General features: G+C 41.5%; 1 pseudogene; it reads right to left on the bottom strand.

Moving 5' to 3' along the window:
* Window positions 1-5,782: 5,782 nt before the first annotated feature.
* On the bottom strand, window positions 5,783-10,807 carry LOC125390687 (60 kDa heat shock protein, mitochondrial pseudogene; annotated as a pseudogene).
* Between the last annotated feature and the right edge of the window lie 600 nt (window positions 10,808-11,407).

Genomic DNA, 11,407 nt, shown 5'->3' with positions numbered 1-11,407 from the left:
AATCCAGGTTCAATGTCCAGCACCCACACGGCAACTCACAACTGTCTGTAACTCCAGTTCCAAGGGACCTGTGGCAAAATATCAATGCACATAAAATAAAAATAAATGCTTTTTTAAAAGAAGAAGAATATCTTGGGATGTATGAGAGGGAGTTTCTAAAATGGGTTGATTGAGATAGAAAGACTCACCCTAGATGTGGGTGGTACTGTACCAAGGCCTGGGGTCCTGGACCAAATAATTCAGCCTCACAAATTCTTTGGACACAGACAGAATACAGTCAGTTCTGTGCTTGCTGTTCTCCAAGAATATATATCCTCAGGCAGCAATTCTGGTCTAGTTGATTCCTAATCCCAACCATCAATGCTTCTCTATACTTTCATGTTGCTACTGAGACTTAAATACTAGTTGAGGATTTGTCTACATGTCTCATGCCATAAGGCAAGATATAACTTGTGCAGCAGAAGGGAAGGAAATGGGCCAAGAAGGAGAGATGGGACAGGAAGTGGCCTCTACGCCACAGAACTCTCTTTGGAACACATTCTAGAACACTGGGCTGTAGCACTGCTTCAAGTGAGCACACATTAACAAAAGGCAAGCGAATGGCATGGCTCTGGAGAGCCATAGGTCTTCTGTGTACCTCAGGTCAGGGGCTCCAGATGTTTCTGCTGCCCAGGACTGGCTGAGGAGCCCTCCACTACAGAGCACAGTGGCGCGACTCCTCCACATCTGCAGACAGAGGTTGAAACCAAAGAGCGCAAATCATGTTCTTCTGTCAGTTCTCAGAGGTTACAGATCCCAAGGTGCTCCTGTTTCAGAAAAGGAAATTTTTGTTGTCTGTGTTACACATTTCACTGATGGCATATTGTCTATATAAAATCCATTAATAAAAAGAAAATGATGCCACCTACTCAGATTAGAGTGAACAGGGAGAAGAAAGTGTATGATTGCCACCAAGCTAACTGTTTGTGCACATTTCACTATCGATAAAAAACTAAAGGGCAGGGGCTGGAGAGGTGGCTCAGAGGTTAAGAGCACTGCCTGCTCTTCCAAAGGTCCTGAGTTCAATTCCCAGCAACCACATGGTGGCTCACAACCATCTGTAATGAGATCTGGTGCCCTCTTCTGGCCTGCAGGCATACACTCAGACAGAATACTGTATACAAAATAAATAAATAAATATTAAAAAAAAAACTAAAGGGCGCTATGTCTGTGCTCCCAAATGACATGTGTCATGAGTGTACACAAAATGCTTGTATATTTGTATATTTGTACTTTGTGTTCGTGGGCTCTGTAGCCATGGTTTTAATCAACTATAGACTGAAATGTTCTCGAAAAATGCCTGCCTTGTAGTTAGAGAGATGAACCAACGGTTAAGAGTGCTTGCTGCTCTTCCAAGGGATGCAAATTCAGTTCCCAGCACCCTTGTCAGGTGACTTATAGCCATCAATAACTTCAACTCCGGGGAGATCAGATGCCTATGGTAACAATGGGCACATACACAGGTGCACACTCCCATACAAACCAACATGAATGAAAAAAATGAATAAAATCTATGCCCTGGCAATGCTGAAGCGTGCATGGGCAGCCCATATAAGCCGGTTCTGTTGAACTTGTCCATATTGGGTTTCATGGTCTAAGTTGATGAGGATGACTGACCAGGTTCCTTCCTCAAGAGGGTACCAGATCTCATTACAGATGGTTGTGAGCCAAACCAGCACACACACTCATAATTAAAAATAATGACTTTTTTAAAAAAAAAAAAAAACATCTTTTTCTTCTTTCTATATTTGTGCCACTTGCAGATGTATCCAAGTTTCACTTTACGGCATGTCCCCGTAATGAGGCACCTCCTGGTAATAGCATAACCACTAAGCAGCAGCGGCATTGGCTTCATGGAGGTCTGAAGGGCTTTGCCTTCAGAAAGGCACAAGGGTGTGAGGCCAAATCAGAAAGGTACCGTGAGCAGATGGGGTGTCCTCACAGGTCCCCTCAGATAGCATCGCAACACTTGGCTTGCTGCCTTTTGTTCAACTCGTTCTCACTTGAAACACAGTGCTACAGTCCAACTGCTTGTAAAGACGAAAATGTCCTTACTCGCCTACAGAGGGCAGTCACGACATACACACTCCTAGAGCAGCTCTACCTGGAATAGAAAGCTAAAATACATGGATAAGCCACAGCTTATCCACGGATCAGCCTTTTGCATTGCTTAGCGTAGCTTTGCAGGAAGGTCCCCAGCACACTCAGACATGGCCCAGCACTAGCCAACCGAAGAACAGAGAGGATCCAGTGGGGTAAAACCAGATGACAAGACCCGCCTGAGGCATTTGTTGGGAAAACATGCCCAGCCTTTCCCAAGAGCGCCTCGAGGGGCATCTTCCCAGGCAGGCTACCTGGACACAATTGCTGCCCCTGTTCAGAGTAGAGGGAGATTATAATCTCAGAATTCACCAAGCAGCAGAAAATACAGGGGACTCTCAGGCTGGGACTGGTGTCAAGGTAAGACGATCTCCACAATCCCCAGTGACCTTGGCAGGGAAAGGTTAATCTGTAAAGACTATAAAGCCAGCAGTCTGGTTTAGTATCATTACCCACAGTAGATGAATGAAGATTTACCAGGAATATTTTTGAAACAATCTACAGGAAACCTACAAACTTGAAAATTACCTGGTGTCCAGATTTCTACATCCTAAACAGCTTCCCTTTGCCCTTGCTTTTTGAGTTGACTTTTCGTTTTTGATTAATGGTTTGTGGTGGTTTGTTAAATCTTGTGCTTTTGTTCTTGAGAGGGGAGCCTTGGCCTCCTGAGTGCTAAGCAGGTGCTGAGCCCCTGCTCTACATCCCCACAGCTTTGGATGCTTGTTTGCTTTTAGGAGATAATTGTTTTTAAAAGCAGAAAACCTCTACTTAGCTTCTTTCACGATTGTTTTTAACTCTTGAATATTTTCCTTTGATATAAATACTATATGCCAGATAATTGTGGAAGAAAAAATATAGACTTCTTTCTAAAACCATTGCTACAGAATAATGATAAACTCCTACAGGGTCATGAAGATTAAAGAACTTAGAGGTGCTGTCCTGAAAATGTATAGCTTCCGAAAAGTGAGCTTCCTCAGTGTGAGTTTTGGCCATCCTACAGGTTTGTTTTCCATAGTGACAATTCTCCTGAACGTTTCTTTGCAGAACATACAGTGTAAGACTGCAAATCCTCTTAACTATTTATAGACGTGTCTCTTAAAGGTTACTGGTATAGAACGGAATGGGCATGTGTCAATGTTGAGGAAATAATAGGCAAAGCTCAGGAATAAATGTTGCAAAACCCGACCACAGAAAACCTGTCCATATACGTTAGTTAACCCCGGGAAACTCAGCTGTCCCTCAGCCACTGGCCCTCAGTCGTGGCTTAGATACGGATCGTTATGCTGCAGACTCTGCACTGAATTCTCCAAATCTTTTCTCTGATGTTATTTTAACTAGTTGACACAAACAGGAGAAAGGGTAAACGATAAGGAAAATAAGTTTATTGTGAGTCTTTTTTTGTAGAAATAATTTTACTTTTTTGATGTATGTGAGCAGTATGGATTTCTGCCACTCCTCCCATCATCAATAACTAAGCACAGGGTTTATTCCGCTAGCAGGTCATTTTCTGGTGTTTTCAGAGAGGGTTTCACTGGGTAGCTAAAACTGGCCTCAAACTCAAAATCCTCCAGCGTTAATATCCTGACATAATAATGAGCACCCCGCAAGTGGCTAAGCATTGTCACTAAAGTGAAACCAAACTGAAACTAAAATGAAAGGATATCATGGGTAGGAATTATTTATTTTTAATAAATGTTTATCAATTCTCTGAGAATTTCATACAATATACTTTGATCAAATTTACCACCAACTCCTCCCAGACCTATGCCTAGCCCCAATTTTGTGTCGTTTTATGTCTGTCTTCTTATCCTTTATTTAATAACCCACCAACTAGGCGTTTTGCATTAGTAAGTATCAAAAAATAAACAATATTCAAAAGAGATTCCTAAAAATTGAATGATTCCTAAAAATTGAATGATACTCTGAAAAAGTAAACAACAACAAGCGTGTGTGTGTATGTGTGTCTCAATTTGTGCTAAGGGAGATTGGTTATAGGACTCACTTGATAAGAAAGCCAGCAAACGTTCAGAGTTTTTATATAAATGGTGTGGCATTTGTATAATGTATGCATATCCTCCAGTATATTTTAATTCATATCTAGATTACTTATAATACCTAAAATAATAAAAAATACTGTTCAAAGATGAATTACACTGAATTATTTAGAAATAATAAAAAATGCACATGTTAAGCATAGATGTAATTTAATATATGTTAATTATATAATACATATGTGTATAATTCTTAGTCTGTGCTTGGTTGAATCCAAGTATGCAGATGTGTAGGATATGGAACCCTTAGATAAAGAAAGCCAACTGTGTATGCAGATGGATACTTACACAGCAATAGGCTATATGTTTTGGGAGTCTCTTAGACATCACCGGCCAACAACTCGAAAGGTGACTTCTCATGCTTAAAATTGGTGCTTTTTTTTTTAGGTTGTTTTGTCTCTTGAAGGGAATACTATCATCCCAGATAAGAAAAGTTCATTATAACAATATGTGTGTATATATATTCACTGAATTCTGTGTAGTATAAGTTTTGGTGTGTTTTTGTTTGTTTTGTTTTGTTGCTGCTTATTTTTTGTAAATAGTGAATAGTTTGATTCACTGTGGTTTTTTCAGGCATTCTTATTTGTCTACCAATATTTTTATCATTGTGGTTTTTTCCATTTTAGCCATTCTGTTAGGTATATAGTAATTTTTTTCCCACTGTGGGTTTTTTGTTTTGTTTTGTTTTTTCATGACAGGGTTTCTCTGTTTCTTTGGAGCCAGTCCTGGAACCAGCTCTTATAGACCAGGTTGGTCTTAAACTCAGAGAGATCCGCCTGCCTCTGCCGCCCAAGTCCTGGGATTAAAGGCGTGTGCCGCCACTGCCTGGCCCCCACTGTGGTTTTAATTTGCTCTTATCTGTGGCTGACTGGCTGATACTGGAAGACATCTTTCCATATATTTATCTGTTATCTTTAGATGCTATTTGATGAACTATCACTTCATGACTTTTCTCTATATTATATAATATTCCTTGATAGAAGTTGCCTTGGTCCTGGTGTCTCTTCACACAGCAATAGAACAGCGACTAAGACAATAAACAAATACATAGATGTATGCAATAAAAATTAGTGAAAAAGAAGCCATGAATTTAAAGGAGATCAAGGGAGGGTATTTAGGAGGGTTTTGAGGAAGGGAAGGGAAGGAATAAATATTGTAATTATATTATAATCTAAACAAAACATTGCTATCTAGAGTAACTAAAATGTGAGGCTACCTAATGCTGACAACAATGCGGAGAAGCCCAGTCATTCACACGTTGCTGTGAGGACTAACATGGTGCAGCCCATCTATAAAGCTAAGCATGTACTTCCATTGCTTGGCTTCTGTTCCAGAGAGACAGAAACCCCGCATTCATTCACGTTGTGTACAATTGCACAGCAGTTTTTTCTTTCAATATTCCAAAACTCCTTTAAAAATGGATGAGGGAACAGACTATGGTACATCCGTACAACACATCTTGGAATATTGTGAAGCAGCCAGAAAGAAGCAACTTTAAAAAAAAAAAAATTTTAAACAAAAGTTTCGTACACAAAGGTTGTAACTTAACTGGAGAATTCTCTAGTTTGTATACAACTACTCTCACTCTCCGCAGAAGGGTTGCTTCTGAACTTCTCATCTGGTGACACAGGAATAGTAGAAATGCCTGCGTGATTTAAGCTGAAATCAGGACACTGGTATATGGCTCTTGATTTAAGCTGAAATCAGGACACTGGTATATGGCTCTTGCACCCAGTATCAGGAATGTACAAGCAACTTTATTTAAATATATAAAATAAATAATCTGTAGGTACGAACAATGACAGCATTAAACCATTTCATATTGCCAATGGAAACCAATAACGGACGGTTACAGTCATTTTCTTCAGATGACTTCTCTGATCAGTGAGGAACCTCCCTTGAGTTTCCTATCACAGTTCATTGATAAGGTCAAAGCACTCTTCTAGGAATTAGAACATATCACCCCAACTCTCCCTCCCCTTCCACCCATTCCAACCATTGCAGGGTCCATCTCTTCTGTAGGAATTTCTGTCACTACAACTTCTGCTGTAATTAACAAGGAGGCCATCCTAGCAGCAATCAGTAAAGCAGTTCTTACAACCTTTGTTGGATCCAAGATTCCCTTTTCCACAGTGTTCTCACACTCTCCAAGCATAACATTCTAACCAACTTCTGAGGAATTTTGCAGAATTTCCCTATCAGTAAAAGATCCCCCAACACTGACTTTCTCGGCATGCAGGAATTTTGAATGGTCCTCAAATAACTCCTATACCTATTTCCTGGTCTTTATTATCATCCTTTAATGAATCCAAGGCTGGGAGGCACCAAAACAGAGAGCAATCCACTCCTAGAACAAAGTCGTCTGCAACAGCTGCTCCTGTAGCTTGAGAACATCTGTGACTCCATCTTCCCTCTCATTCACTTCAGCATCGCGTGTCTCTCCAACCTGGAAGTTTAGCCGGTCACTCCTTCAGCTTTTCCTCTTCATGGTCACCAACTGTGCCTGCTTCGTGATTTCTTGGATGCAATTTTCAACTGCAGCTTTGTCACCTTGCACTCAAAGGTATGGCATTGTCTTTGGTGACAACCTGCCCAACTTCTCTCAGTCCTAAGTTTGAACATCGTTAAGATTGAGCCTCAATCCCTCTTCTTCGAATACAGCACCACCAGTAGCAACAGCCGTATCTTCAAGCCGGTTCTTCCTATTGTTCCCAACCCTGGAAGATTTGGCTGCTACAACCTGAAGATCAATTTTTAGACTGTTCAAAGCCACTGTGCTTAGAGCTCCTGCATCAGCATCTTTGACAGTTATGACCAAAGGCTTCTGATAAGCACTCGCCATTTCAAGAACAGGTTCAATGGCCTGGACACTAGAACATTTCCTTTCAACAGAACATGGGCATCTTGGAATTCACACTTTTACCTCTCGAAGTATTAGTAAAATATTAAGAAATACATCCTCTACCAAACTTCATTCCTTAATAGTTTCTAATTCATAGTTCAGATTTTTTTTATACTTTCCTGTGATGACGCCTTTTCTTCCAACATTAGAAATGATGTTTCCAATATCTTTGTCTCCATTTGCAGAAATCATAACAACTTGAACAGTTTCTTCAAAAATTGTCACAGGTTCCGACTATTTTTTTTTTTAAGTTCAGAAATGACAGCGTCGGGCTGGAGAGATGGCTCAGCAGATAAGAGCATTGCCTGCTCTTCCTAAGGTCCTGAGTTCAATTCCCGGCAACCACATGGTGGTGGCTCACAACCATCTGTAATGAGGTCTGGTGTCCTCTTCTGGCCTGCAGGCATACATGCTGAAAGAATATTGTATACATAATAAATAATAAATAAATAAACAAACAAACAAATAAATAAATAAATAAAAGAAATGACAGCGTCAACAGCCAAAACCACACCTCTTCTGCTCTCCACTGGACTAGCTAGCACCTTTGCTGATCTTCTCAACCTCCTCCTTGGCAACAGAACAGGCCAAAACAGTAGCAACCGGTAGTGCCAGCCTCTTCATTTGTGTTATTGGCAACACCTTGAGCAAGTTTAAGGCCAGTATTTTTGTATCTAGCTTTTAAATCAATTGTCTTTGCAACAGTGACCCCATCTTCTGTTACTTAGGTACTACTCCCCCACCTCTGTTCTGTGATCACTGTTCTTCCCTATGGGTAACAGTTACAGCAAGAGCTGAAAGGTCTACACCTTGAAGCACGAAGGCTCAGGCATCTGCAACAAATTTTACATCTTTGGCATAGGGCCAAGTGAAGTGGAGAGCCAGTGCCCAGGACACTGGTTTCATCTGGAAAAAGATGGTTAGTAGTGGAAGTGTTTCTCTGGGGCTGCAGCGGGAGTGCAGGAGGCTGCCAGTGGCGGGGGGGGGGGGGGGTGAGAGCAGGAAGCAGAGTTTGATACAAGTCTTACAGATCTCAAGGCAATGCTGAAGGATGAGAAGCTAATTCCCAAAGACCATACTGTATGATTCCACTTAGATACAATCTTTGGACTAAAATAATAGAGATGGAGAACAGATTAATTGTTGCTCAAGATTAGAGATGAAGGCAAAGTGGTGGGTATAGCTAGAAAAAGTGGAGAATGGCTTAGTGGGAGCCTTGCAGTGATACATCTTGATTTTCCTGACTGGTCCACAAATCTAGCATGTGATAAAATCTCACATAGCTACATGTACACATTCCCAAACACACAAGTGCGTGTGATACATGGGGAATCTGAGTAGCCACTAGGAATTGTGCCAATGCTGATCTCCTGGTTTTGTTATTGGACTGAAGTTATGCGATCTTCTTAGAGCTAAATTGAATGCACATTGCAATTTCCTGCAAATTTATACCGATTTCAGAACAAAAGGTTTAAGAAAATCTGGCAGACAGGTTAGATTGATGTTATCGACATGCTAATTGCTTACATTTATTATCGTGGCTTTTCTGGTTGTTCCTTCCATTTGGATCCTTGCCCAACTTCATTAAGTCAGTAGATTGAGCCTGTCAGACCAGGTTTAGAAGTTAAAAAACAAGTTTGGAAGTACTGTTGGTTACACACGGGAAATCAGAAGTCAGATGAGCGGTGACATGAATCTGGGTTTTCTGACTGATTTCAGTGCTAAAGTGATAGTTGCCAAAGGCAATTGAGAAAGTAGACTGCAGACTGGGAAGATGGGTCAGTCGGTAAAAGTGCCTGATGTGAAGTCTTGTATTTGAATTCCTAGCATACACAGAAAAGCTGAACATGGTTCCACGTGCATGTAATCTCATCATTAGGTGGTAGAGATGGGCAGATTCCAGGAACTCACTGGGCAACCAGCCTGTCTGAAATAGATGAGCTTCTTGTTCTGTGATAGTCCCTGTCTCAAGGGAAAAAAGTAGACAGCAACTGTTGTCCTCCTCACATATGGAGGGGTTCCATACAGAAGCAGGAACGACTCAAACACAGCAGCATCACCAGAAGCCCACTCTGGCCTGAGTGACAGCTCATGAAATTTGGACCCCCTCCAGCTTACTGCAGGACGTGCAGGCAGCTGAACAAGTTGGAGGGTGTTTCCCTCAGGCAGCTTAGCAGGTCTGAATATCTCCCCTGCAGCCCTTGATGTTTATATATCCTTAAGAAGGGAGGGCCTTTGTATATCTGATAAATTTCAGGTATTTCCTAAGACTTCTGAGTTTCTTCTTCCAGAATCTTAATGAGGCTTCCTTTAGAATTCCCAGCATCCTGTCCTTTTATCTTCCTCCTTCTCTTCCTCTTCCATTTTAAACAGGGTCTGACTGTGTAGTTCTTGTTGTGCTGAAACTCACTGTGTAGACAAGGCTGGCCTTAAACTCATAGAAATTTGTCTGCTTCTGCCTCCCAAGTAATCAAAGGTGTGGGGTACTATGCTTGGCCAACTGCCAAGACCCTAGAGCCTCAGAGGACAATGCTAAATAACTGTAAAGCCAACACTTGGTGGAGGTGTGTAACATGAAGGGGCTGGCTTGTTGGGGTATCTGTCCCGCCCAGTACCCACAGCAGGGAAGCCCCAAAGAAAATCACACACAGGACTCCATAAGATTATAAACTGATTGGCCCATTAGTTCTGGCTTCTTGTTAACTAATTCTTACATCTTACAGTAACCCATAATTCTTGTCTGTGTTAGCCATATAGCTTGGTACCTTTTTCAGCTGTCAGTTCACATGTTGCTTCTTTGGTGATCTGGGCAGGAGTGGTAGAAGGAGCTTCCTGCTTCCCAGAATTCTCCTGTTCTCATTGCATCACCTCCACTTCCTGTCTGGTTTTCCCGCCTATACTTCCTGCCTGGCCAATCAGCATTTATTTAAAATATGATTGACAGATTACAGACAATTCTCCCGCACCAGAGGTGCAAGCGGTAATTCAAGACCTTCCTTGGCTACATAACAAATTCAAGACTGTGTCTCAAAAGAGGAATGGTAAACTGAGATCTTGTGCTTTGGAATACTGAATTCTCAGTGAATCTTTCTGAGCCATGAATTGGTTATAAGTTTTCTAACACGGCTCTATTTTACCACAAAATGAGTACTCCCTCAAACAGTATATGGACATAAACTCTCATATGCCTATCTTCATTAGTTTTTTTCTTCATTAGGGTTTTTACTTCCTTTCATGACAAAGAGTAGAAATGGGAGAGGCCAGGTATATCCTGGGTCAGCAGTCTTCTAAGGCAGGAGACATGAGAAGGACAGACATCATTGCAGCCAGTCTGGTGAGAATCAATATCTGAATATAGACTCAGACATGCATGTCTACTGTGTGTGCATTCTTCCCCGGTAATAAACATGGCTAGGGATGAGACAAGAGCGCTGTTTCCTCAGCATAATTTTTACCTCATCCCAGTGCCAATGCCTTTCCAGGACTGTGGTTCCAAAGCTCTCTTCTTCCAGGCCTGTGTGATTGCTTGAGCTGAATGTGACTTCAAGCGGTGAATGTAGAAAAATGAATTTCAAGGACTCCAAGAGCAGCTGCTAAAACACAGTGCTTTGTGGAAGGAAAATATGGAGGAAGGAAGACAGGAAAAATGCCTTAGTCAGAAAGCGATCACCCTGGTGGCATCCAGGAACTCCCCATCAATGTGTTCTGAAGGCATTGTTACTTTATTCTATTTCTGGACAAATGACAAATTAACTGAGCACAAAGCCGTGTCTTTTTTTCCCTCAAAGTTCTCTGAAAATAACTTCATAGCAATTAATTTAGCTCTTCTGGCATTCTTGAAAGGCTCCCTTTAAGTTTCCTCAGAATTCTATCTGCCATGTTTGTCCTGCATGGGCTCAAGCAGTCCAGGACATAGTGTGGGGTCCTTCCAGTTGAGGCAGAGGTGGATGTGCTCAACAGGCTGTAGAGCCAGGGCCTTGGGCTGCCCATAACTACGCTTGCACTGCTTTCCTCAGATGGGCAGTATAAACAAAAGCTTGAGAACAGAAAGAAAAATAGTCTTCAGGTTTTCAGCTTCCAACTCACAGAACCCAGGACAAACCATGTGACACGAGGAACAGAAGAAGCTGGGGAAGAGGGCAATTGTTGACCAAGGAGCACCAAGCTTCAGTGTGACAAAAGAAAGGAATTTGAGGATTTTTTACAGACCATGGTGACAACAGTTAATAATCCTAAATTATTTATTTCAAGGACGCTAAAGAGTTTTAAATATCCTCTACCCCCTCTCCAAACCACAGGTATGTGAGAGGAAGCA

This window comes from Myodes glareolus, chromosome 16, assembly GCF_982192425.1.
Source record: "Myodes glareolus chromosome 16, mMyoGla1.1, whole genome shotgun sequence".
In the NCBI taxonomy this organism is placed as follows: Eukaryota; Metazoa; Chordata; class Mammalia; order Rodentia; family Cricetidae; genus Myodes; species Myodes glareolus.
The sequence above is the reverse complement of the archived record's forward strand: the minus strand, read 5'-3'. Positions and strand labels throughout refer to the sequence as shown.